Here is a 27568-nt window from a genome sequence, read left to right on the forward strand (position 1 = left end):
TTCCCCCTGACTCCCCACTTATTATAATTCTCATTGCTCATGCCTTGCCTGTATTGCACTAAACTAAGAACCAAATTACATGTCTGATGGGGGAACCCAGAACCTAGGTTTTCTGTTCTTATTCTGTCCCACCTCCTGTACAGAAATGCTCCACAGCTGCCAACAGGTGCTTTACAAGTGGAGCTGCAGAAGAGTGTTTCAGCATTGGTGGGAGGGGTATGGCCTATGACTTTTCTTTCCCTTCCCCAATTTTTGATCTTCCATCTTGCACTGGCAGGAATGATTGGTGGTAGGGGGCCAAGCATTTGTTCACCCTACCCTGTTTTTACACATTAATGTCCATTTTGGGAGAAAACTGTACTGTGCCAGAATTTGGTTCTAGTTTCTTGGTCCTCACAGGACAATTTTTAATTCAGGCATTTTTCCAGTAATTGAATCCCATGAATTCCAAGTTCTTTGGCAAGAAATATGTTTTGATAACTTCAAGATTCTATTAGTTATCTGCGTTTCTCAAAGGATAAAAATCTTTCCTTTGTTCTCATCAATTCATTATGCACAAAGTTTTAAACAGTGCATAGGTAGTTTCACCAGACAGCAGTCTGCAAAATAGCTAAGGATTGTTACATAGTTTTCTAAAAAGCACTAAAAAGAGAGAAAACTGCAAGACTCCAATGGAACAGCTACAAACACAAGCTACATTTTTCCATTTACCATAGTAGTCATGCAAATCATTACAACATCCCACTTGATAGCTTGCCCAGAAATTGTGGTGGCCCTACTAAATTACAAGCAATCTGAGATGTGCACAGAAATAAAATATATTGCACTTTGTCACAAAACTTATGCACATTAGCTGGAGAAAGTCTGTCAGTGCTATGAATAACTAATTCGCTAAATATGCAATCCCACGCTGCAACGTAATCTAGCTATTCATACTAGATAGCTGCTGTTTACCAATTCTGATTCTATGATAAGATGGTATTTTAAGACTGCTAGGGACACAGATAGTCCAAAAGCATACTCTGATTGGCCTGTGGGAACAGTTTAGTGATGTCACATGCATCAATTAACAGCGGTGCACAGATGGAATCTCATCAGCAAATAAAGGGGAATCTACACAGGGTGTTAAAAACATCCTACTGATTATTTTAAAGGTTAGACCTGACCCTCTTCAAAAGTTCCTGGTCCGCCTTGGCATCATCCTGAGGAATTGGCCAAGGGAACCCTGTGATAGCCATGTCTGGCAACGATGAGGACGATGATGGTGCCCCGGGAACCTCCACATCCATTGGTGGTCAAGCAGCTTGCTCCCCTGGGTTCTCCTGGATCTGCAGGGTCTTACCCCCTGAAGTCTCCAGCACTGGACGGGGATGGGATACCAAGCCCGCTGGCCTCTCCAAGGCTCCTGACACTGATCGGGAAGCCTGGGAAGACTGGGTGAACCCCAAGGGTTCCACTGGTATCATGGCACTGGCCACTGCATTTGGGGCCATGGGGCAGGTTTCAGTGCTGATAATATAGTCAGCACCATTGGTACCAGCGGAGTGGTCAGTTCTGGGCGACCAGGATCAGGCTGAGCAGTGGCTCTTGTCCAACCGGTGCCGGTGGCTGCATCCCGAAGCCGACCTGTCCGAGCGAGACTGTGTTGGTCTGGCTCTCAGGGATCGATGGCATTAGGCAGATCTGCATCGGATATTCAGCGATCCACGCCTCACGCTACTCGACCGGTACTGAGACATCGAACGGGACTGGGTGCTATGATGAGCGAGTTGCTGGGAGGATCGTCCTGAGTAGGGAGACCTTCCTTTTGGAGATGGGCGATGACAGCCTGGCAATCGGTGGTCTCTGGTACCCGATGGGTCCCAGGATCGGTCCTGGGCCCTTGAAGATGGTTGGGGCTGGTCCTGGAGTTCTTGCCGGATGGCACATGCCTCAGGGGGTCTGCGCCAATCTACCGGTGAGGTATGCCTCGAGTCCCTCAATCGGTGCCCCCAGTGCAGGGACTGAAGAGGGCGCCACTGAGCCTGTCAGCTGCGAACCAGATGAGCGGCAAACAGCAGAGAGGCTAACAAAGAGGGAGTTTGCCTGGGATCTGTCTGAGAGGAGGTAAGCTAAGGGCTGTATTAGGGAGGCTGTGTTGGTGAGTATCTGAGTATCTGTTGTGGAGACAGTTTGACAGTGTGCTTGATTGGTTGTTTGTTTGAAAAGTTTGAATTGGGAGTGCTTTGTTCCAGGTGAGCCTTGAGTGGGCCTAATTGTTATAAAAAGCCAGTCAGCTGCGAACCAGCTGAGCGGCGAACAGCAGAGAGGCTAACAGAGGGAGTTTGCCTGGGGAGAGCCCACTGAGACTTACATCTTGCTGGCTTCTCTGAGTAGTTACTACAACTCCTGAGCAAGCTCGTAGAAGGAAGGTAATATGGATGGGGAGTGTTCAGCTGTTGTGACCTGCACTGGATGTGCCATGTTTGTCTTTCTTCCTCAGGACAGAAGCGACTTTGTCTGTACAAAGTGCAAGCTGGTCTCCATATTGGAAGAGAAGGTTCAAGGTCTGGAGAAACAAGTATCGACCCTGCGTTGCATAAGAGAAACTGAAGATTTCCTGGACAGATGTCAGGATATGCTTCTACAGACACAATGTTCTGAAGATTCAGAGCAAGCCGCGCAGCAGGGACAGGAGGACGGTGAAGAAATTTGGCAGCACGTGACCTCCAGAAGAAGAAAGGGGAGCGTCCATGTACCAGCAGCGCAGATACAGGTAAGCAACTGTTTTCATGTTCTCTCCACAGGTACTAATGCGGAGAGTGGACTAGATGATACATCTGAGGGAAGGGAACAGAAGGAGACTCCGCCAATTGGAAGGCATGAGATGCACTGTCCTAGGGATGGGGGTTCCATGACCACCGCTCCCAAGAGAAGGAGGTGGGTGGTGGTGGTCAGGGATTCTCTCCTCAGGGGGACTGAGTCATCTATCTGCCGCCCCGACCGGGAAAACCGAAAAGTCTGCTGCTTGCCAGGAGCTAGGATTCATGATGTGACAGAGAGACTGCCGAGACTCATCAAGCCCTCAGATCGCTACCCCTTCCTGCTTCTCCACGTGGGCACCAATGATACTGCCAAGAATGACCTTGAGCAGATCACTGTGGACTACATGGCTCTGGGAAGAAGGATAAAGGAGTTTGAGGCGCAAGTGGTGTTCTCGTGCATCCTCCCCGTTGAAGGAAAAGGCCTGGGTAGAGATGAATGGCTACGCAGGTGGTGTCGGAGAGAAGGCTTTGGATTCTTTGACCATGGGATGGTGTTCCAAGAAGGAGGAGTGCTAGGCAGAGACGGGCTCCACCTAATGAAGAGAGGGAAGAGCATCTTCAGAAGCAGGCTGGCTAACCTAGTGAGGTGGGCTTTAAACTAGGTTCACCGGGGGAAGGAGACCAAAGCCCTGAGGTAAGTTGGGACGTGGGATACTGGGAGGAAGCACAAGCAGGAGAATGCGAAAGGGGAGGCCTCCTGCCTCATACTAAGAAAGCAAGTTATCTCAAGTGCCTATACACAAACACAAGAAGCCTGGGAAACAAGCAGGGAGAACTGGAAGTCCTGGCACAGTCAAGGAATTACGATGTGATTGTAATAACAGAGACTTGGTGGGATAACTCACATGACTGAAGTACTGTCACGGATGGATATAAACTGTTCAGGAAGGACAGGCAGGGAAGAAAAGGTGGGGGAGTTGCATTGTATGTAAGAGAGCAGTATGACTGCTCAGAGCTCCAGTATGAAACTGCAGAAAAACCTGAGAGTCTCTGGCTTAAGTTTAGAAGCGTGAGCAACAAGGGTGATGTCGTGGTGGGAGTCTGCTATAGACCACCGGACCAGGGGGATTAGGTGGATGAGGCTTTCTTCCGGCAACTCGCAGAAGCTACTAGATCGCACACCCTGGTTCTCATGGGAGACTTCAATCACCCTGATATCTGCTGGGAGAGCAATACAGCGGTGCACCGAAAATCCAGGAAGTTTTTGGAAAGTGTAGGGGACAATTTCCTGGTGCAAGTGCTGGAGGAACCAACTAGGGGCAGAGCTCTTCTTGACCTGCTGCTCACAAACGGGGAAGAATTAGCAGGAGAAGCAAAAGTGGATGGGAATCTGGGATGCAGTGACCATGAGATGGTAGAGTTCAGGATCCTGACACAAGGAAGATAGGAGAGCAACAGAATACAGATCCTGGACTTCAGAAAAGCAGACTTTGACAACCTCAGGGAACTGATGGGCAGGATCCCCTGAGAGAATAACATGAGGGGGAAAGGAGTCCAGGAGAGCTGGTTGTATTTTAAAGAATCCTTATTGAGATTACAGGGACAAACCATCCCAATGTGTAGAAAGAATAGTAAATATGGCAGGCGATCAGGTTGGCTTAACAGTGAAATCCTTGCTGATATTAAACACGAAAAAGAAGCTTACAAGAAGTGGAAGATTGGACAAATGACCAGGGAAGAGTATAAAAATATTGCTTGGGCATGCAGGAGTGAAATCAGGAAGGCCAAATCACACCTGGAGGTGCAGCTAGCAACAGATGTTAAGAGTAACAAGAAAGGTTTCTTCAGGTATGTTAGCAACAAGAAGAAAGTCAAGGAAAGTGTGGGCCCCTTACTGAATGAGGGAGGCAACCTAGTGACAGAGGATGTGGAAAAAGCTAATGTACTCAATACTTTTTTTGCCTCTGTCTTCACGAACAAGGTCAGCTCCCAGACTGCTGCACTGGGCAGCACAGCATGGGGAGGAGGTGACCAGCCCTCTGTGAAGAAAGAAGTGGTTCGGGACTATTTAGAAAATCTGGACCAGCGCAGGTCCATGGGGCCGGATGCACTGCATCCGAGAGTGCTAAAGGAGTTGGTGGATGTGATTGCAGAGCCATTGGCCATTATCTTTGAAAACTCATGGCGATCGGGGGAGGTCCCGAATGACTGGAAAAAGGCTAATGTAGTGCCCATCTTTAAAAAACGGAAGAAGGAGGATCCTGGGAACTACAGGCCAGTCAGCCTCACCTCAGTCCCTGGAAAAATCATGGAGCAGGTCCTCAAGGAATCAATTCTGAAGCACTTAGAGGAGAGGAAAGTGATCAGGAACAGTCAGCATGGATTCACCAAGGGCAAGTCATGCCTGACTAATCTAATTGCCTTCTATGACGAGATAACTGGCTCTGTGGATGAGGGGAAAGCAGTGGACGTGTTGTTCCTTGACTTTAGCAAAGCTTTTGACACGGTCTCCCACAGTATTCTTGCCAGCAAGTTAAAGAAGTATAGGCTGGATGAATGGACGATAAGGTGGGTAGAAAGCTGGCTAGATTGTCGGGCTCAACGGGTAGTGATCAATGGCTCCGTGTCTAGTTGGCAGCCGGTATCAAGTGGAGTGTCCCAAGGGTCGGTCCTTGGGCCGGTTTTGTTCAATATCTTCATTAATGATCTGGAGGATGGTGTGGATTGCACCCTCAGAAAGTTTGCAGATGACACTAAACTGGGAGAAGAGGTAGATACGCTGGAGGGTAGGGATAGGATACAGAGGGCCCTAGACAAATTAGAGGATTGGGCCAAAAGAAATCTGATGAGGTTCAACAAGGACAAGTGCACAGTCCTGCACTTAGGACGGAAGAATCCCATGCACTGCTATAGACTAGGGACCGAATGGCTCGGCAGCACTTCTGCAGAAAAGGACCTAGGGGTTACAGTGGACGAGAAGCTGGATATGAGTCAACAGTGTGCCATTGTTGCCAGGAAGGCCAATGGCATTTTGGGCTGTACAAGTAGGGGCATTGCCAGCAGATCGAGGGACGTGATCGTTCCCCTCTATTCCACAATGGTGAAGCCTCATCTGGAGTACTGTGTCCAGTTTTGGGCCCCACACTACAAGAAGGATGTGGGAAAATTGGAAAACGTCCAGTGGAGGGCAACAAAAATGATTAGGGGATTGGAACACATGACTTATGAGGAGAGGCTGAGGGAACTGGGATTGTTTAGTCTGCGGAAGAGAAGAATGAGGGGGAATTTGATAGCTGCTTTCAACTACCTGAAAGGGGGTTCCAAAGAGGATGGCTCTAGACTGTTCTCAATGGTAGCAGATGATAGAACAAAGAGCAATGGTCTCAAGTTGCAGTGGGGGAGGTTTAGGTTGGATATTAGGAAAAACTTTTTCACTAGGAGGGTGGTGAAACACTGGAATGTGTTACCTAGGGAGGTGGTGGAATCTCCTTCCTTAGAAGTTTTTAAGGTCAGGCTTGACAAAGCCCTGGCTGGGATGATTTAGTTGGGGAATGGTCCTGCTTTGAGCAGGGGGTTGGACTAGATGGCCTCCTGAGGTCCCTCCCAGCCCTGATAATTTATGATTCTATGACAGCTATGGGCAGGTGAATGCTGGTGGGACATCCCTCTTGATGGGGAATGGTACCGCTGAGGTGGGGACACATGCATAGGTCCCAATGCGGGTTTTCCCTGAGACCGGGGTACTGCAGGAGCCAGCGAGGGTGGCACTGGAAGTGTCAAGATCTCCTGAGGTGCTTGAAGGGCTTCAGGAGTCGAAAGCACCTGAAGCTGGCTGGGGCCTGCACTGCTCTCTGGAGTTGCAGGTAAGGCATGGGATGTTGCCCGACATGGGTCGTGGCTCGCCCCCTGCCCTCTTCTTTCCCTGGTGGGAGGTAGCAGATCTCCCCCTCATAGTCTTTTTCGGCTTCTTGACTGGAGCTCATGGATGGTGCTGGGGGAGCACTGCGCATGGAGGCCATGGTGCTCGGTGCCAAAGCCATTAGGAGCACTCTTAGATGGATATCGCACTCCATCTTCGTTCTAGGTTTGAAGGACTTGCAGATACGGCACTTGTCACTTTATGTGCCCTTCGCCTAAGCACCTTAGGCAGCTGGTATGGGGATCTCTGATGGGCATAGGCTGTTTGCTGTGATTGCAGGGCTTAAAGTCTGGGGACCGGGGCATGCCCTGACCCCTGGCTGGGTCCCGTTCAGGACTAACTAAGATTTTGAGAACTACTTCTAAGGGTAACTAAGAAAACTACTATGTATAATTATTTTACAGGATTTCAAAGTTTGCAAGAACAGAGAAGAAATCAATGTTAGCCAAAGAATCAGATGTTCGAGCACCGTCACTGGCGGCAAGAAGGAACTGAGGGTGGGGGAGCCGGCGGGCACCACTCCAGAGGGCGCCAGAGCTGGTCCCCTACTGATACCTCTGAGGGAAAAACTTCTGGCACTGGTGCATGTGGCGAGCACACACCCCTAATATGGAATGGACATGAGCAACACATCTTGAAGAAGAGATGTGGTTCCACTCCAGTTGCAACACAGCACATGCCTTTTCCCTACTAAAAACTGTTTTCATTCTGGAAGGATACATACCCTTCCCAAATTGGCTGTTAAGATGTATTGTAATTTATATTTAAAATGAGCAAGCTACAGATGTCAACAGCAATATGTCACTCCATGCTGTGTATTAGTTAGTGATCGGTGTACATCTTGGATGATTGACTTCCCTCGGCTTTTATCCTTCTGCTTTGCAGCACACCTGAAGCTAACACCCATATAATGCACGACCTGAAGTGGTTTATTGCTGTATTAAAGGGGCTGGGAACATTGTGATTATGTGACTGGCTCTCTGAGTCTTTTGGATGATGTCATACTTACGAATGCTACCGATTCCCAATACTGCTAAGCTAAGAGCTCATCAGTGTAGAACTACGGGAACATAATGCTCCTATACACGTTATATTAATTGAGTAGGGAAAAAACAAACAAACAAACAATAAGTGGGGAATATAGATAACAGGAGTAGGTGGATTATACACATTTCAAACATGGAATTCTTTATGCTTCTCTTTATTCTTCTCTTGGGACAAACTCTGGCTCTGAACTCTGCATACACTCTAAAAGCTGTGGCCAGGAGGGAAGTGTGGGGTACAATTGATGCACATTAATATTTGCTCCTCAAAAGACTGTACTTGAACCTCCCCAGGCTTTCTGTGCATTGTTCTCTGTAAAGGATGCTCTACTGCAGATCTGAGCGTTCAGGGAGCATCATCCATGTGTTTTAGTGCAGACACCCCATTTAGTGCAGAAGTCATTAGACACCCTCCTCACCGTGTGTTACTCATTTTCCTGGAATAACATAGTCACCAAGGAAACACAACAGAATGGAGATTGCTCATAGAAAATGTGGCAATAAACACGCCAGACACTGTATAGCTGGAACACTACATATTTATCTTGGCCTTCGCAGAGACACAGTTACGATATAAGAAATGATAATAAATATTTTACTGTGTACCTTACATTTCCTTCTAAGAAATATGTCTGACACAAAAATCAATCCATCAAACAATCCTAAGGAAGTGTGAATTATATTGATCTTTCTTTCCTAAAAAAGGAAAACACAAACAAAAACAACTGTTACACATTTCCTTCTTAAAATCAGCTTACTTGTTGGCTAATGCTAGTTATCTGACAAGACAAATACTTCCAGCAGCCTCTAATTGACTGTAAAAAACATTGTTTGGAGAATAATCAATGTCTGAAACACAAGGGTCCCAGCAGTCAATCTTCCATTATGAGTTCTATCCAGACTACATTTTTTTCATGGCTGCTGGCCCACGGCATCTGTGCAGACACATAAAGCTTTAACCTGTTCCATCTCAGAAGCAGCCATAAAATGCCGTTTTCAGCTTTATAGATATGGCTGTCAAAGCCCACTCCATCCACATATTGTGCCTTTCCCGGATGTAATATGTGTTAATTAGGCTCAAAAGTAAAGAGTACAGGGATGCTCTGAGCATGTTGGAAAAGATTTACATGACATTCACCTTCATTTTAAAAAATGACATTTCCTTCAACTCTTGCCCATTATTCTGGTTAGCGGTGGGGTATGGGATTAGCTAATGGGACCCTGGAGCTTCTGGCAAACATTAATTAATCTTTTAGGTAATAAGCCAAATCAATCCTTTCCTTAGAAAAATGGGTATAAGTGGAAAGTTCTTTTAAAAAATGCTCCGTAATGGCAGTTAGCATTCAAGTAGAATGCGATCCTCAGAGGCCTTGACTACACTGACATAATGCATCATGGTAGAAAACATGTCAGCTAAGAAGATACTGAACCCAATTTGTCCTTAGCATGGACAAGAATGTGTAAGTCCCAGCAGGTCTAAAATCCCATCCTAGAGAGCTGCCAGGCAACCAGCATCTCCATGCTGCCATCCAGCAGCAGCTGTAACCAGCTTGTGCTCCACTACGCATGACCCACTGTCGGACACGGCCCATGGGAAGTCCCAACTCAGGAAGTCTGACAGGCAGCAGCCTCATGGCTCCTGCTCACTGCCTTATATACACCCCAGGGGCCTTCCAGGAAGTATCCAGGTAACTGTGTGGATTTCTTGCTGCCATAACCATTCCTTTTCCTGAACTCCTGGCTTCAACCTCAGTTTGATTTGGACTTTGTCTCCTTACCCAGACCCTGAAACCCGACTCAGACTCTAACTCTTGAAGTCAACCCTGGCCTGGAACCTGCAAACTCCTTCACAGTGTGGACACATATCCGGACACAGTCTTCCTCCCAGAATTTTTTAATGAGGACCACCAAAAATGGAGGGGATTTATAAACCAATGCGGCCTACTGTTTCTACTCCACCTCCAGTCCTACCCCACTCACCAAGCAAAAAGTAGGACTCATTATTAGCCTCCTGGTGGCAGATGCATTGGATTGGGCCTCACTAATACTCAAATGAGCGAGCTAGATGAAATTCCTCAAGGCATTTTCTGCCATATTTGACTGTATTCGCTCGGCAGAGGCAGCCCTGTGCAAACTCCAGCAGGGGCAAGGATCGGCTTCCTCCCATGCTGCCCACTTTTGGCAACTAGTCTCTGACACCAAGTGGAACAAAGTGGCACAGCTCTACCAGTTCTGTTGTGGACTACACAAGGAGAATAAGGACAAGTTAGCTCATGTGGTGGCCTGATGCCTTCATCAACCTTGTCCTACACATTGTCAATAGGGCTCAGGAAGCAACATGAGGAAAGGAAGCAGTCTGTGTAACTACCTGATCAGTGCCCCTTGGTACCTGTCTCCAAACCAGAACCAAACCATGCATCTGCATAGTGCCAACCACCATGTGACCCCTGAGGAAAAAGAGCACTGTTGCTGCCATGGGCTACGGGTCCACTGGGGAGGATCTGGCCATGGTCTTCCCAACTGCCCGCCTTGAGCTCTAGCAAGACGCACTTCAGGAAATTACCACACCCAGGACTGGTAGAAGGGGTTGGCCAGGATGAGCCCTGAGATAATGACCCCTTACTCTTCACTGAGACATACCCAGTTCACGGTGAGCTATCCCTGCACCTCAAAGTCCAGGTCTGTGTCTGGGTTCCAAGGGAATCTTACCGAATCTCACCAGAGTGGGCACTGGTGCATTCCAGGGCAGTGAACAACTTTATAGATGCTGAAATAGACCATGCCCTGGGTATTCAGGTTCAACCAAACAATCTCCCTGACCTAGTGAAAACTACAGATGGCTCACTCCGGTCATTGGGGCTAGTGACACAGAAGACATGGCCAAGGAAAACTACAAGTGGTATACTGACTGCCAGTGCCTAGAAGGCCCAGCATTCACCGTTGAGCAAAAAGTGTGGCTCTCAGCCCAAAACTTCTGCACCAACAAGCTGTGTTGTAAATGGGACTACCATACCATGGGCCATATTCCATCAGCCAGATAATCAACCCGGAGACCATGAAGCTTCTGTTACCCAGCTCCCTCAAAATACACCTAGTGTTTCACACATACTTGCTAAAATCCTCCACTGACAACCCCTTCACTCACTGGGGTCAGCTGCTGCCCCCTTGGGTATGGATCCAAGAACACAATGAGTACAAGGTCCATGGACTCAAAAATCAGACAGCTCCCTCTGGTACCTTATAGGCTGGAAGGGTATGGCCCAGAAGAGTGATCCAGAGAGCCCATCTCCCTAGTCCATGCCCCTGATCTCATGGTAGCCTTCCATGCATCCCATCCAGACAAATCCAGGCTGGTGGGAGGCATCGGTTATGTAAGACCCAGTTGGTCTATGACCTGAGCCTGTTGAGCTGCCAGGCAGCAGACATTTCCATGTTGCTACCCAGTGGCAGCTGTAAGCAGCTTGTGCTCCACCACTTGTGACCCACTGTGGACACAGACCATGGGAAGTCCTGCGTTAGGGGGTTAGACAGACAGCAGCCTCATGGCCCCTGATTGGCTCACCACCCTATATAATCCCATTGGGCATTCCAGGAAGCGTCCTGGCTACAGTGCAGATTTCCTGTAGCTGCTACAACCATTCCTGCTCTTGAACTCATGGCTTCAACCTTGGCTTGATTTGGACCTTGCCTCCTGACCCAGACCCTGAAACCAGAGTTGGACTCTAACCCTTGGTATCGACCCTGGCCTAGAATACAAACCCCTTCACTACTCCTAGTCTCAGGTTTGACCCTGCTCTGACCCTTGACTTCCACTGTTCTTGTTGGGATTTTGATAGGATGGTTAAGTTTAAAAATATTAGCTGATCACAGTTAACACTACAAAGATCATTGGTTAACCACAGCTAGCTAACACAGGTGCTAATACCAATATGGTACATTTTACCAGTGTAGACATGACTATAGAAAGTAGGGTAGAGTGAGTAGTTTCTGCATGAAAAGTGATGATGGCCTGGCCTCCTAGCTACACAGAGCCCAAGGATCAGTAGGAAATACTGGCCTCAGACCTTCAGCACCTGGGCCATGTACACTGAGTGCCAGTCCCTTTGCACAATGTACTAGGTCTTCTCACTCCAATGGCAGGACAGCCAACTTTGTGGCTGTGTTGCCATTGCTCACTGGTTCTTGACTGAACAGTACACTTCCACTTCAGTCCCCCAAAGGGGGGTTAAAACATAGACTGGAAATCAATGATAAGGGGGTCGCAAACTTCTGGGGAATTTTACAGCAGACCTTCCAAATGAGTTGACTCATGGAAACAACTGAAAACCAGAAAAGAGTTTCTCTGGGCAGCATGTCATCTAGTGTGGCTGTTTCTCCATTCTGACATTCCCATAGCATAAGCTGCAAATTGTTCATGCTTAAGCTCTATCGTCTGGCTTTGCTGGAAGGACAGGAGACACTGGATGTGGTTTAATGTTAGTCTCTAAGGGGCCACAAGTATGCCTTTTCTTTTTGCGGATACAGACGAACACAGCTGCTACTCTGAAACTTTATTCTTAAATGTCTGGTAGTACCCAGCAGATAAAAGTTTACAGTGCAGATAATTCCATAATCCACTCAGTATATACCAGGGGGCTTGCGTCAGCCCTCCCATTTACCCATCCTGTTCCCCAGCCAACCCACTGCTGAGACCTAACCAATCCCCCCTGCTGTACCAGTCATAGGAACCCTGAACGACCCCATTTCTGCTCCTTTAAAGAAAACCTTCTTTAAATCCTTTGCCAATCCATTTTATCAGATCACCATATCCCTTCCCTAGGGAGGACCTGCAGTGGACATCTGCCACAAGGAGGTGCCAGCAATTAGCTAGGCTGCCTCCCTTCCATAGCTACCTGGGTTCCCAGACATCTCCATTGCAGAGCGATGAGAGAAGTTTTAATGATTTTATGCAATTTCAGGATCTGGAAGGCTTATCACCGATATGGCCCATTACAGAGGAACGTGTGCTGCAGTATGTGGTGTCGTTAGCAAGCTGAGGACTGGGATCCTCAACCATCTCCACTCACCTATCGGCCCTTACGTTTGTCAGCAAGCTGAATGGTTACCCACATCCTTGCAGCAGTTTTGTAGTTCAAAGGTTTCTAGCAGAGTGGTCTCAAAGCACCAGCCCTAGAAAGGATACACGTCCCATCACTGTTAATACACTCAGGGATCTGGTGTCGATCTTGGAACCCATATGTCATTGAGGGCAGAAGGTGGCCTTGTTCAGGGCGACATTTCTGGTACTTTTTTTTGAGCTTTTAGGATTAGTGAGCTAGTGCCTGGGTCCTGTAGGGACCCTTCTGGAAGGCCTTTGGAACTGAGGGACATACAGTGGGAGGGGCGATTATTAACCTTATTAACCTAGAGGAGGTCAAAGATGGCTCAAGGAGGCTGGGATGAATCCATTATTCTGCAGGAGGGTGGTGAGCCCAGGATCTACCTGATACTGTGAGGGCACAGACCTATATAGTCCCCCACCCTCTTCCAGTCACCTCGGGGAGATAGGTCAGCATCTCCTGCTGAGCTGGTCTGCAGCTGCAGCAGAAAGTCACTGCCTGGCTCTCTAGCCCTTAAAGGGACACACACTTTTTCGTGCAAGCAAAGCAGAGGGAAGCATAAGATCCACTATTATTAACCACTAGTAAATTGGTCAGTTATGTTGCAAATAAAGCATGAGTAAAAATTCCTGTTCCGTGTTTGACAGTTGGAGTATTGCAGCAAAATGCAGAAATATAGAACACAACCTGGATCTTCCAAAACACCTAAGGCATGATTACAAGGCACCATACACTAAGCTGGCATTGCACCTTGCACATGTCCATGGAAATCTCACACTTACAAGTGGATCTTCAGAAAGGGAGAATTTGGCTTGTGATACATATAAAATTAGCTAAATGGTGTTATAGGAGTAACGCAGCATTTATACTGCTATGTTTGAGTTATTAAAAATATGACTAAGGTCTTTACCATGCATCTTTACTTAAATGTACATCAGACCTGGTTTGAAAGCAATAGGAAAATAAATAAAAGAATCTCTTAAATGACGTAAGCTTAGTGCTGCATTTTACCCTGGAATTCTGTATCGTATTATATTTCATCATCTTAATTCCCTTGTTGCCCATCTGCCAGATTTGTTTTATTTTTGTTGAGACTGCTTAAAAACTGAGGGGAATGTTCCTATTGGACTACTCTGACGTCCTCCTAAACTAGATCTACTGTAGGTAATTTGCATTATTTTAGCTATTTCACAGTAAAGGTAATATATGTAGATTTAATGCACCTGTGACAGGTGCAACCATGCTATCCATTATCTTTTGGCAGTGATCCAACAATATATTGCTATCACCTATCTGTGTGGCTCCCAGAAGCAGCGGTATGTCCCCCCCTCCGCCTCCTACATGTAGGGGCAGCCATGAGGCTCTGCACACTGCCGCCGCCCCACGCGCTGCCGCATAGCTCCCATTGGCCGGGAACCGCGGCCAATGGGAGCTGCAGGGGCTGTGCCTGCAGACACAGCAGCACGAAGAGCTGGAGGAGGGACATGCCACTGCTTCTGGGAACTGCTTGAGGTAAGCGCTGCCTGGAGCCTGGACTCCTGGGCCCCCTCCCGTGCCCCAACCCCCCTACCCCAGCCCTCATACCCCTCCCACCCTCTGAACCCTTCCGTCCCAGCCTGGAGCAACCTCCTGCACCCCCAACCCCTCATCTCCAGCCCCACCCCAGAGCCTGCACCCTCCCTCCCTCCCCCACCCCAACCCCCTGCCACAGCCTGGAGCCCTCTCCTGCACCCCGAACTCCTCATTTCTGGCCCCACCCCATAGCCCACACCCCAACCCCCAATTTCGTGAGCATTCATGTCCCGCCATGCCATTTGCATACCCAGATGTGGCCCTCGGGCCATAAAGTTTGCCTATCCCTGATCTAAGGTGTAGTCAAAAGAAGGCAATAACCATGGCCATATTTGAAATTCCTGCCTCTTCACACCTTTTCTGAAACCCACCCCTTGATCTTAAGGATCCAGACATTAAGTATATCTACAGGACAGAATACCATTAAGAGAGTGCACAAGTAGGTAATTGTACAAGAGATTATGGAGAAAACATATCAAAAATTAACAATAGGTCAGAACCGCAGGCAGTGTAAATTGGTGTAGCTCCACTAAGGTCAATTGAGCCACACTAACTAACAGCAGATGAGACGATCTGGCCCTAAAAATCTTTATGTTCAGCTCTACTTGACTATGTCTCAAGAGTGCCTTAACTTCTACTGACTATTGTTGGTATGACATTATATGCTCTTCCATAAGTCTTTACTTAACATGTTATTTAAAATTTGTTTGGTCAATGCCAAATCTGAGATACAAAATGAAAAATATTGGCAATAGTAAAATATCTCAGAACATGCATCTCACTCAGCTGACATTTGAACACTGTTTATGTGCAAAAATCACAGGTTTCCTAACGTGATTAACAATAGTGGTAAAAAGGCATTTATATGTCAAACCATTTTTTTTTCTCCAGTAATTAGACAGTATTTATGGACATTTTAGAGACTGCCCGTGTTGGCCTTAAAGATTTGACTTACAAAATAAATATCTGCATTTTAACATATTTAAGTACCGGAGTCTCTGCACACAAGTGAACTGCAGTTTATCATGTAACATTCTCCATACATTTCCCAGCAAGCATTACATATTGCTATGTGGCTCACAGATGACATATTCTTTCTATCATGTGTGACTGAAAAGGAAGTTTTTTAAAACATGATTGAAGGGATCAGTGAGGTCAACACTGGGTTACACTGTATTTGCGCCATGACAGCTTTTGCTGTTTCAGTGCATACTGAACCAATATCCTTGCAATGGAAATGTGCAAGCTATATTTTCTTTGCCATTATAGTAAAATGCTTCTCAATAAACGTGTTTTCACAAGAAGTTTGCCCACTCATGTGTCCCAGAGCTGTTGTAATCTTCATTGCTCAGGCTGATCTAAGAGTAGGGACATTATTCTAATTCTTGACATGTTTAAAGTTCTCTAATGAATAAAGCTAACAGCTTATGGCTTCTTGGACTGTCACTCGATTGCCCCTGAGCTCTTTAAGGTCTTTAAAACAGGCCTCCTAGTTTGTGTTTAACTACCTTGTCCACAGAGGTCTGAAGAGTAAAGCAGATCAAAGATGTGCTGGAAACATAAAGAGCAGCTGTCCTTCATTTACCATTAATTAACTACATCTGACCTGATTCTTTATGACCTCCTTGTCACACATTCAACAGGCTATAAGCCTTATGACCTGTCCCTAAGTACTGTACCATTGCACAAGTTTCAAGGAAATATAAATCTAAAAATATTAAATGTGGGACAGGAAAGAAATTTTTGGTCTCACACCATGGGGTTGCTGTTTAAGGAAATACAAGGCTTGACTCTGGATTTATATGCAACTATCACAGGCTGCTCAGTTGTTTGGGGAATCAAAATATTCTTTCAAAACTGGATGATTCTGGAATTTAGAGTCTACATTTTATCTATTTTATTTATAGGCCTTTGTATGTTACCTATCACTGAAGGATATGAGTAAAAATGACACAACAGGGATGCCTAAAGGAGACTTAAGACTAGGGCCATATCTGGAAATATTGGCCAGGATTCTGTGCTGGAGCCTCAGCACAGAAAGCCCTGGGGAAATAGGACCAAAGGTGGTTTTAAGCCACCTTTATGCTCTTCAGATTCTTGATGGCTGTGGTGGCCAGTACAGCTCCAGTGTAAACTAGAGCTTCTAGAAGCTTCTCTACTTTATGATACCCTTCCATACTGGGCTGTTTATGCCCACCACAGCTGAAAATCCCCCTCCAACTCTAACATGCCCCCTACTGTACCCACCATATTCCTTTTTCTGGGGCTTGTGAGGGGGTCTGCATAGGGCTGCCTGTGGCTATCATACACACTGCTGGTGTTGGGGAGATTCTCTCCTGGCATGATAAGGAGTTTTTATGGTCCTTGTACTACTCTTCAGTGGCAAATAGGGGCCCAAGCAGAAAGGTGAATCCTTCTTAATGTCTCCTTTTCAGTAACCAACAGGAGGCACTGCTTCAGGAAATGACGATTCAGTGTAACGATGCAGATGGACTGAAATAGTTATAGATTGGGAGTTACATAATTCATAAAATCAATACAATTACATAGATGAGAGTAATATGTTTCTATTTATCACTCCTGTAATTATTCTGGCAAATTACTGACAGGGTGATTAGGAAGGCAAATACCCCCTTTGCAGGCAATAAAGACTAGGGGCCATAACCTCAGTAGGTGTAAAGGTACATCACTCTACTGAAGACAATAGAGTTACACCCCTTTATACTAGCTGAAGATTTGGTCCTAAGAATCTTTATGTTCAGGTCTACTTGACTTTGTTTCAAGATTGTCCTTATTGGTTCTATGGTTAAAATCAAAATGCCCTTCAAGATCAAAGAAATAAATCCACCACAACACTGGCTTGGTCTGACATCTTACTACTATGAAATGGAATTTACAAATCCAAATAAGGCAATTGTTAGGCAGATGAATGTATTGATGTAAGCATGATAGCCAGTGCCCTGCAAATCCGTGGGTATCCGCTTCATATCCAGTGGACCATTTCTGCGGATAGCAACGGTGGATGCAGATACAAATTTAGTATCTGTACAGGGTTCTGATGGTAAGAGCCCAGCAGACAGCTGTGAGGAACCATGGCACAGATCCTTCACCTGCCCTGGGTGGGGGGCCTGAGGGGCAGGGACACTGGGCGGGAGCTGCTTGGGCCCCATGCCTAGGGCAGGTGGAGGGTCTGCCATGGCTCCCCACAGCTGCCTGCCCAGCTCTTACTATGGCCAGGCTGTGGCTCCGAGCCCCTAGCTCCCAGCCAGAGTTGGTTTGAGGAGACCCATGTGACAGCTGTGGGGAGCCTGGGTCCCTCCACCTGCCCTGGGTGGAGGGGCCAGGGGGCAGGGTCACTGGGTGGGGGGGCAGGGACATTTGGTGTGGAGGTCGGGGGGCAGGGACATGGGGTGGGGGGGCGCTGCCCTTGGCTGGGCTCTGGGTGTGGTGTCTGGGGGTCTGGGGTGCAGGGACATGGGCCGTGGCTGCTGGAGCACTCTGCCCAGGGCAGGTGGAGGGTCTGCTGTGGCCCCCCACAGCTGCCAGCACGGCTCTCCCTGGCCCGGCTCCAGCCAGGGAAGCTGCAGTCTGGCCATGGTAAGAGCTGGGCAGGCATCTGTGGGGAGCTGTGGATGACCCTCCATCTGCCCTGGGTGAGGGGCCCAAGCAGCCCTCGGGCATCTCCATAGGTCTCCCCCCCTTCTCCCAGCCAGGCCAGTGTGCAGCCCAGCTGGGGAGCCGCGGCAGACCCTCCACCTGCCCACGGTGTCGCATGTGTGTGCTGAGAGCAGTCCCTGGCCGTGTCCCTGCCCCCCAGGCTCCCAGCCCAGCCGAGGGCAGGTAGAGGGTCCGCGACTCCATGTGGGCTCCCCACAGCTGCCCACTCGGCTCTCCCTGGTGGGGAGTGGGGGGATGCCTCAGAGCCTCAGCCCAGCCCCTGGTATAGAGCCCTGCAAATCCGCAGATAATTTTTGCAGATAGCAGATTGCATGCAGATATGCATTTGTGTATCCATGCACGGCTCTAATGATAGCGAAAGAGGAAGTTCTATTCCATCTGGACCAGCAGTTTGCTTTTGGAAAATGTAGTGATGATAATAATTTGTTAGTGTGGACAGTCATGCTGTGGTATAACACCTCTCTGTCCCTACCTACCCAGAAACATTTCCAAACCCTGGGCCTGTTCTAAGGAAGATTATCTAAAATTGTCTGGGGACAGTTCCTGCAGCCCTCAGGCAGGCACAAATCCCACAGATGCCAATGGAAACTTTGCCTACACGAGGTCTGAGGGATCAGGCACTTTGTGAAAGATTCACATCTCTGCTTTTCAACTCACTTTTTTTGTATAGGTGCCCAAACGTTCAGTGGTCTGCCTGGCATCCTTCCTGATGGTGGTCTGTGCAGATAATGCCCTATAAATCCAATCAGCAGGGCAGCATCAATAAACGGGTTTTGTGCATCATCAGTAGCTAATAAGTGGTTTAGTGCACTGCCTCCCTCCAACAGCATTGTACTGTCTCATTGGTTCAGGAAGCTGCTGAGTGAGACATTTTGAGATTACATATTCTGCTACATGATTTAACATAATTACTGATAATTAGCCACATAGGGCCTGATCTAAAGTCTGCTGAGGTCAGTGGAATTCACCATGTTTTGGTTTAGGCCCCTATTCCCAAAGCATTAACTGAAAAAGATAAAATGAACTAAAAGTTACATTAATAAAAGGAGAGCTTTGAAAGCTGATACTGCAGCTTAAACTGTCCCTAGATGTTTTTCTGTATAAATCAGTTCTTATGTAATCTTTTTGTCGAATAAGAGTCCAGTGCTTTGCCCACAACTGTCAATCTTTCAGTCCTTTCCTAACAAAGTTCCAATTAATTACATCTCTAAACAAGTTAATAGACTTTCAAAGGCAGTCATGCAAATGTGTATATACTGGTAAGTATCATTGCTTAACATAAACATAATCAACTCCTTTTTATAATGGTTTATTTTCATTCACTGACATTTTACTATACAATAAAAACCTACTCAAGAGATTTTTGGAAAAAAGTAACTGGTAACCTATTAAAGGACCATCATAATTTATTGGGAATAATTTACCCTTTTGCTTAAAAAATATTTGGCAAGATCTCTTGATTCAGACTTTATGTTGACTATCTTGTTTTGTTAGTTAAAGTATTCTAAATAGGGTTGCCAACTTTGGTTGGATGAATTCCTGGAGGTTTCATCACATGACATTATCTTTATAATTAAAAATTAATCTTCAATTCCTGGAGACACCAGACTAATACTGGAGAGTTGGCAACCCTAATTCTAAAGAAAGCAAAACTAAAAAGTAACCAATATGTACTGATTTTTGTCTTTCACACTTAGGGCCAAATTCAGCTCATTGGCCTCAGAAGAAGGTATCTACATGTCTTAGTGGGTATAATTTGCCCTCAAGAAAAGAATAATTGTGTATAAAGCCATAGATGAATTCAGCGATTCTACTTGTGTTAGCTCTCAACGTGTCTGGATAAACAATTATATTAGCTAAAGGTATTGACTTAATGACAAAGTGAAAAAAAATTCCTTGTACTATATTGTATGTGAGCATTAGACTTTAAAATATTTCCTACAATATTTAAAATTGTGCTAATGTTCAGTCTTTAAATCAGGAAAAGATGGAGGAAGCTGTAAGCCAATATCTTTTCTTAATCCCAATATTCCATTTTTTCTGAAAATATAGAAAACAAATTTGAACAATTGCTTCAAAATGTAGGTTACAAAAATTAAGCTGGGTTTAAGAACATAGTTTCTAATAATAACAACTTTTAGCTGGACAGTATTCCAAAAGTAGACATGCCCACTACTTGTCATTGAGTATGTACAGCAACTAGCAAAGGGTTATGGCTAACAGCCGACTTCCATTTTTCAAAGAATGTCCACTTATCAATGTGAATGGTAAACCTCCTTCTATACTAAGAGCCAGGAAGGATTACTAACACACAAACTTTATTCTTCAGAAATCAATCCTCCTTTCTAAAAAGATACAAAATAGTTGGCCCAAACTGTATTGTTGAAAGCTATAATTATCCATTAGTTATTTCAAGCTGAATACATACTTCCCACTTCAGTTCATGAGGTTTTTGTCGAAGAAAAGGAATAAACTGTACTACCGTCCACAGTTAAGCAGGAAACTATGTGTAGGTATATACACACCCAAGAAGCGTAAAAATATAGTGGTGTTACAAAACTGCATTCCATACTTTTACCTTTCTTTACATTTTAGCAAACATTATTAATAGGTTAACATCAACCATCAATACATTTATTCTTTCAACCACATTTTGAACCATCAACATAATGTTATAATAAAAAATCTGGAATAGAGAACATGCTCATGCAACTGTAAATGGTGGGTCCTTTGTCTGGCAGGCCAGAAGAAAAGGGGTTGTTACCATTATAAGGGCTTCATCTCTAGTTGGTGGCAGAGTGGGAGGAAGGCAAGGGTTTATCTGGACAAAGCAGGGAGGAACAAGAAGTGGCTGGGCCAGGTGGAGGGGCATTCCCCTTCCAGATGACCATAGGAGCTGGGTAATTATACCATAGGCAGTTCCAGAGAAGACCTCTCTCCCTGGGATTGGGGTGGATGCACCCAAGATTACAGCAGGGATTGGGGACCAAAACCAGGGAAACAGGAACAAGACAGGCAGGGCTGGATTTCCACCTTACACACCCCTAGGTACAGCATTTTCGGCACCTCCCCACCACCAGCTACAGCTGACCTTCATGTTGCACACAGTTTCAGAGAAGTAAGGGGCCCTTGGCATGTGCCTGCTGTGCCTAATTGGAAATCCAGCCCTGAGCACAGAGTGGCTGCAGCCAATCTGTCAGCAGATATTGCAGACAGGCCTGGCCCAGGGTGGCCAAGATCCTAGCTGAAATTTGGGAAGCTGAGGAACAGCCCAATATGGCTGTATCCAAGATTCATGTGGAAATTGGGGAAACTGTGACATAGCCCAGTATTGCTACAGCTAAGACCCCAGCCAAACCTGGGGAAACTGAGGCATGGATTCCACATTACATGTGAAGCAACAAGGAGGCTGAGGTGTATAATAGAGGACTGTTTACAGAGGATTGCCATGGACATTGGGGGACACCTCAGTCAAGGGACCATGACTCACCACACACACTTAGGCAGGGCAGAGACAGGAAGCTATCCCTGCGGAAGGAAAGTAGGATTAATCCAAAAGAGGGGAGATGGTTTCCTCATACACACAGCCCAGGGGTAGAGATAAAACTCCAGAAAAGCAGGGTATAGAATCATAGAATATCAGGGTTGGAAGGGACCCCAGAAGGTCATCTAGTCCAACCCCCTGCTCGAAGCAGGACCAATTCCCAGTTAAATCATCCCAGCCAGGGCTTTGTCAAGCCTGACCTTAAAAACCTCTAAGGAAGGAGATTCTACCACCTCCCTAGGTAACGCATTCCAGTGTTTCACCACCCTCTTAGTGAAAAAGTTTTTCCTAATATCCAATCTAAACCTCCCCCACTGCAACTTGAGACCATTACTCCTCATTCTGTCATCTGCTACCATTGAGAACAGTCTAGAGCCATCCTCTTTGGAATCCCCTTTCAGGTAGTTGAAAGCAGCTATCAAATCCCCCCTCATTCTTCTCTTCTGCAGGCTAAACAATCCCAGCTCCCTCAGCCTCTCCTCATAACTCATGTGTTCCAGTCCCCTAATCATTTTTGTTGCCCTTCGCTGGACTCTCTCCAATTTATCCACATCCTTCTTGAAGTGTGGGGCCCAAAACTGGACACAGTACTCCAGATGAGGCCTCACCAATGTTGAATAGAGGGGAACGATCACGTCCCTCGATCTGCTCACTATGCCCCTACTTATACATCCCAAAATGCCATTGGACTTTTTGGCAACAAGGGCACACTGCTGACTCATATCCAGCTTCTCGTCCACTGTCACCCCTAGGTCCTTTTCCGCAGAACTGCTGCCTAGCCATTCGGTCCCTAGTCTGTAGCTGTGCATTGGGTTCTTCCGTCCTAAGTGCAGGACCCTGCACTTATCCTTATTGAACCTCATCAGATTTCTTTTGGCCCAATCCTCCAATTTGTCTAGGTCCTTCTGTATCCTATCCCTCCCCTCCAGCATATCTACCACTCCTCCCAGTTTAGTATCATCCGCAAATTTGCTGAGAGTGCAATCCACACCATCCTCCAGATCATTTATGAAGATATTGAACAAAACCGGCCCCAGGACCGACCCTTGGGGCACTCCACTTGATACCGGCTGCCAACTAGACATGGAGCCATTGATCACTACCCGTTGAGCCTGACAATCTAGCCAGCTTTCTACCCACCTTATAGTGCATTCATCCAGCCCATACTTCCTTAACTTGCTGACAAGAATACTGTGGGAGACCGTGTCAAAAGCTTTGCTAAAGTCAAGAAACAATACATCCACTGCTTTCCCTTCATCCACAGAACCAGTAATCTCATCCTAAAAGGCAATTAGATTAGTCAGGCATGACCTTCCCTTGGTGAATCCATGCTGGCTGTTCCTGATCACTTTCCTCTCATGCAAGTGCTTCAGGATTGATTCTTTGAGGACCTGCTCCATGATTTTTCCGGGGACTGAGGTGAGGCTGACTGGCCTGTAGTTCCCAGGATCCTCCTTCTTCCCTTTTTTAAAGATTGGCACTACATTAGCCTTTTTCCAGTCATCCGGGACTTCCCCGGTTCGCCACGAGTTTTCAAAGATAATGGCCAATGGCTCTGCAATCACAGCCGCCAATTCCTTCAGCACTCTCAGATGCAACTCGTCCGGCCCCATGGACTTGTGCACGTCCAGCTTTTCTAAATAGTCCCTAACCACCTCTATCTCCACAGAGGGCTGGCCATCTCTTCCCCATTTTGTGATGCCCAGCGCAGCAGTCTGGGAGCTGACCTTGTTAGTGAAAACAGAGGCAAAAAAAGCATTGAGTACATTAGCTTTTTCCACATCCTCTGTCACTAGGTTGCCTCCTTCATTCAGTAAGGGGCCCACACTTTCCTTGGCTTTCTTCTTGTTGCCAACATACCTGAAGAAACCCTTCTTGTTACTCTTGACATCTCTGGCTAGCTGCAGCTCCAGGTGCGATTTGGCCCTCCTGATATCATTCCTACATGCCCGAGCAATATTTTTATACTCTTCCCTGGTCATATGTCCTACCTTCCACTTCTTGTAAGCTTCTTTTTTATGTTTAAGATCCGCTAGGATTTCACCATTAAGCCAAGCTGGTCGCCTGCCATATTTACTATTCTTTCGACTCATTGGGATGGTTTGTCCCTGTAACCTCAACAGGGATTCCTTGAAATACAGCCAGCTCTCCTGGACTCCTTTCCCCTTCAAATTAGTCCCCCAGGGGATCCTGGCCATCCGTTCCCTGAGGGAGTCGAAGTCTGCTTTCCTGAAGTCCAGGGTCCGTATCCTGCTGCTTACCTTTCTTCCCTGCGTCAGGATCCTGAACTCAACCAACTCATGGTCACTGCCTCCCAGATTCCCATCCACTTTTGCTTCCCCCACTAATTCTACCCGGTTTGTGAGCAGCAGGTCAAGAAAAGCGCCCCCCCTAGTTGGCTCCTCTAGCACTTGCGCCAGGAAATTGTCCCCTACGCTTTCCAAAAACTTCCTGGATTGTCTATGCACCGCTGTATTGCTCTCCCAGCAGATATCAGGAAAATTAAAGTCACCCATGAGAATCAGGGCATGCGATCTAGTAGCTTCCGTGAGCTGCCGGAAGAAAGCCTCATCTACCTCATCCCCCTGGTCCGGTGGTCTATAGCAGACTCCCACCACTACATCACTCTTGTTGCACACACTTCTAAACTTAATCCAGAGACACTCAGGTTTTTCTGCAGTTTCGTACCGGAGCTCTGAGCAGTCATACTGCTCCCTTACATACAGTGCTACTCCCCCACCTTTTCTGCCCTGCCTGTCCTTCCTGAACAGTTTATAACCATCCATGACAGTACTCCAGTCATGTGAGTTATCCCACCAAGTCTCTGTTATTCCGATCACGTCATAGTTCCTTGACATCACCAGGACCTCCAGTTCTCCCTGCTTGTTGGTATAGCGAGGAGTGAGGGAGCATGAATCCCTTCCCCACCTGACACTGGATAATTGAAGTCCGGGTGTTACAGCTTACTTAATATCAGCTTTGTATGTGGTAGACCATTTGGATGCACTTTTGTTTGTAGCAAAGGTTGATTACAAAGATAAAAGCCTATTGACTTCATTGCATGTTGGCTGGTAGGTTAGGAATACTGCCAGCAAATGAAATATAGAACACCTCCCCGCCCACTAGGCTCGCTTGTCTGGAGATAAATTAGAAGGCAGGTATCTCTCTATTCACTGTTAAGAAGCTGGCAGGATCGTGGGACTTGAGGAAGAGGGCTGAGGCATGAATGATTACTTTGCATGAATGACAAGTTTGGCCATCTTCAATATCACACCTCAGGTGGTGCCCTTGGGGAGCGTGTTTTACACTTGGCAGTGAGCTGCCTCCTCAGTCACAGCCAGACCTGATTTACTGAAGAAAATTTAAGAAATGGAGGTTTTTACAATTCCTTAGTCTGGGCAATAGAGTTTCCTTGAAGGGAGGCTGGGGTGCCACACTGAGACCTGAAAGTTGAGTGGTGCTCATTGGATCTTGGCAAGGATGGGAGCATAACCTATGGCAGCTCATTCCCAGGGGCAAGGGAGGTAAATTAAAGAGGGGTGAAAACCCGAACCATTTTTCTGAGCTCCTTATCCTCAGATCACCACCACCACCAAAAACAACAACTTGGGGAGTTTGGCTACAAAATGGGATCTAGTTCTGAATAATCCTCATGGCATAATATGTGAAATCATTGTCCAGTCAAGTTCTGCAAAACCAAAACCATCCGCAGTTTTGTCCCATCTGTATTTTGAATGGAACAAACTATTTATAAATAAACATAGTACAAACCAACAGAGATGAAATAATGTTTTCAAACACTTCCACTCATCCATTGAAACATAAGGTGGCCCTTGGATTTGAACCACCCTTGGTTTTGGATCTGCTTTCCAAAACAAAAACGGCTGACAGGGTTTTGAAAAAACTAAGCTAAAACCAAAACCACGTCTGGTTTACGCTCTCTAGTGAAAACAGATTTCTGTTACAAGCTAAAGATATAAAACGTTGGTAAGCTATTGCAGTACAAATGCAATAGCTGATTTCCAGATGGATACTGAAAGATTTGATCCTTAGCACAAACAGCCTCTTTCTGCATTTTAACAGTGAACATTACATAAGAGAGAGATTTGGGGGAACATTTTTTCCCACAGTCCAATTGCCATAACACCAGACTACAATGGTACTGTCTTCATTCCATTTGACCTTTGCTATCAAAGATTGGATTTTTTGGGGGAATGGGTGGGGAGGGAGAGTTCCTGCAAAAACATAAAGTGACAACAAATCAGAGATAATTGCACCAAAATGCACTTGTACACCAGAAAAAATCCATCTTTTATAAAGAGCCAACACTAGTGTGTTCAAAAAGTGATGTCTTGCAGGAAACATTTTACTCTATCAAAAAGTAGAAAGGCTCAAGCTATAACAATTTGGATTGTGACCCAGAGTTTGAATGTCCTGAAGTTTGGACAGGTTTCACCACCAACATTAATTACTATCATGCCCTATCATGGAAAGATTTATTAGGATTAAAATTAGGTTAATACAGTATTGTTTATAGGTATGGGTATTTTAGGGGAGACTTTGGGTCAGATGTTGTATGCAACTCCCACTTATTTCACAGCTTGTTGTATATAAACCGTATAGGACCCAGAGGCTATTACAGAGTGATTGCTTTTGCAGAACAAAGGACCTGAACTTAGAATCATAGAAATGTAAGGCTGGAAGGGATCTAAAGATGCCATCTAATCAATTCCCCCCACACTGAGGCAGGAATAAGTATACCTAGGCCATCCCTGACAGATGTTTGTCTAACCTGTTCTTAAAAACCTCCAGTGACAGGAATTCTACAACCTCCTTTGCATTGCTTGCACACCTAAAATTCCCACTGAAGCCAGTCAGAGTGTCACTGTTGCAGAGTGCAGGATCAGATCCCAAATTACTGATCTATGCAAGAAAAAAAAGTGTGGACTGCAACTGTGAATGAAGACAAAATAGTGTAACCATTTAGAATGCAGAAGCCCAGTCCAGCAAACAAATCTGCATGCACAGTTCCTTATTCCCATCCAATGTCCCATTGATGTTAATGACACTTGCTGTGGGCATAAGATACATACATATGATCCACTTACAGGATTAGGTTCAAATTAATAGTTTGGGAGTGGGGGAAGACACTATGAGCCAAATTCTCTGCTGGCATAAATGGGCTCAGTTGCAATGCTTTCAGAAGTATTTCCACTGATTTATACCGGAAGAGAATTTGGCCCTGTGTGTTAAGGTTACAAAAACACAGTTTCTAACTGCGCCATTGTAGATTGAATACAAAATGGTAAAATATTTTCCTGATGATGACTTGCATACACAATGCTGTCAAATAGGCAACAGTCTTCTCTTTGCATGTGTTTTTTCCTTAAGTCTGTGTTGTGGCAACAGGTGATGACAGCACTACTATTTTGTGTTATTTTAGCAGTCACTGGTCTTCCTAGTATTTTTCACCACTCCCATTTGCTGGCAGTGTATCACGGCCGAGTTTCAACAGAAATCTACCATGAGCTATGTGCTAACTGGGAAATGTCAACATGCAAAGCCATGTCTAGAATTAACCTGTCTTTAACATTGGTAGGCTCCCACACCCTCTCTCTTTTCTGAAACTTCCACCAGCGTCACAGCAGCGTGTGCGGGAGGGGCGAGACATTGTTTTATATAACACAAATGTAGAGCAGTAATCCTTCATTAATCATGAACATTACAGCAGAGACATGGATTCACAATGCCGACCTTGCCAAGGAGCAAACTTCTTCAAGGAATAGCAATATGACCATCCAAGGAAATAACATACCACTGAAAAAAGTGAGGGGATTTAATACTCGACACTGCAGTGATGGATGTGCTAGCTTCTTCTGACTCTCATTGAAGGGGCACCAGATGTTCCTGCTGTACCATGATGAAAGCAATGTCACCTTCCTCATCTGAGACCTTCTTCCCTTGTGTTT

The 27568-nt window shown here is 46.1% G+C and overlaps 1 protein-coding gene across 9 annotated transcripts in view; it reads right to left on the minus strand.

Annotated features, from left to right (window-relative positions):
* The window catches only part of SLC25A21 (solute carrier family 25 member 21), a 396597-nt gene that overhangs the window by 146064 nt on the left and 222965 nt on the right, over nt 1-27568 (minus strand). Inside the window, exon 1 of one of the 9 annotated variants that reach the window (XM_073349081.2) lies at nt 12773-12791. The exons of 7 other annotated variants lie outside the window; for them this stretch is intronic. The gene's annotated coding sequence lies outside the window, so the exon portion shown is untranslated. Of the gene's footprint in view, nt 1-8312; nt 8403-12772; nt 12792-27568 lie in introns of those variants that run through there. One more of the 9 variants, XM_073349079.2, reaches the window with a different exon arrangement.

Source organism: Lepidochelys kempii, chromosome 6 (assembly GCF_965140285.1).
Source record: "Lepidochelys kempii isolate rLepKem1 chromosome 6, rLepKem1.hap1, whole genome shotgun sequence".
NCBI classification, from domain to species: Eukaryota; Metazoa; Chordata; order Testudines; family Cheloniidae; genus Lepidochelys; species Lepidochelys kempii.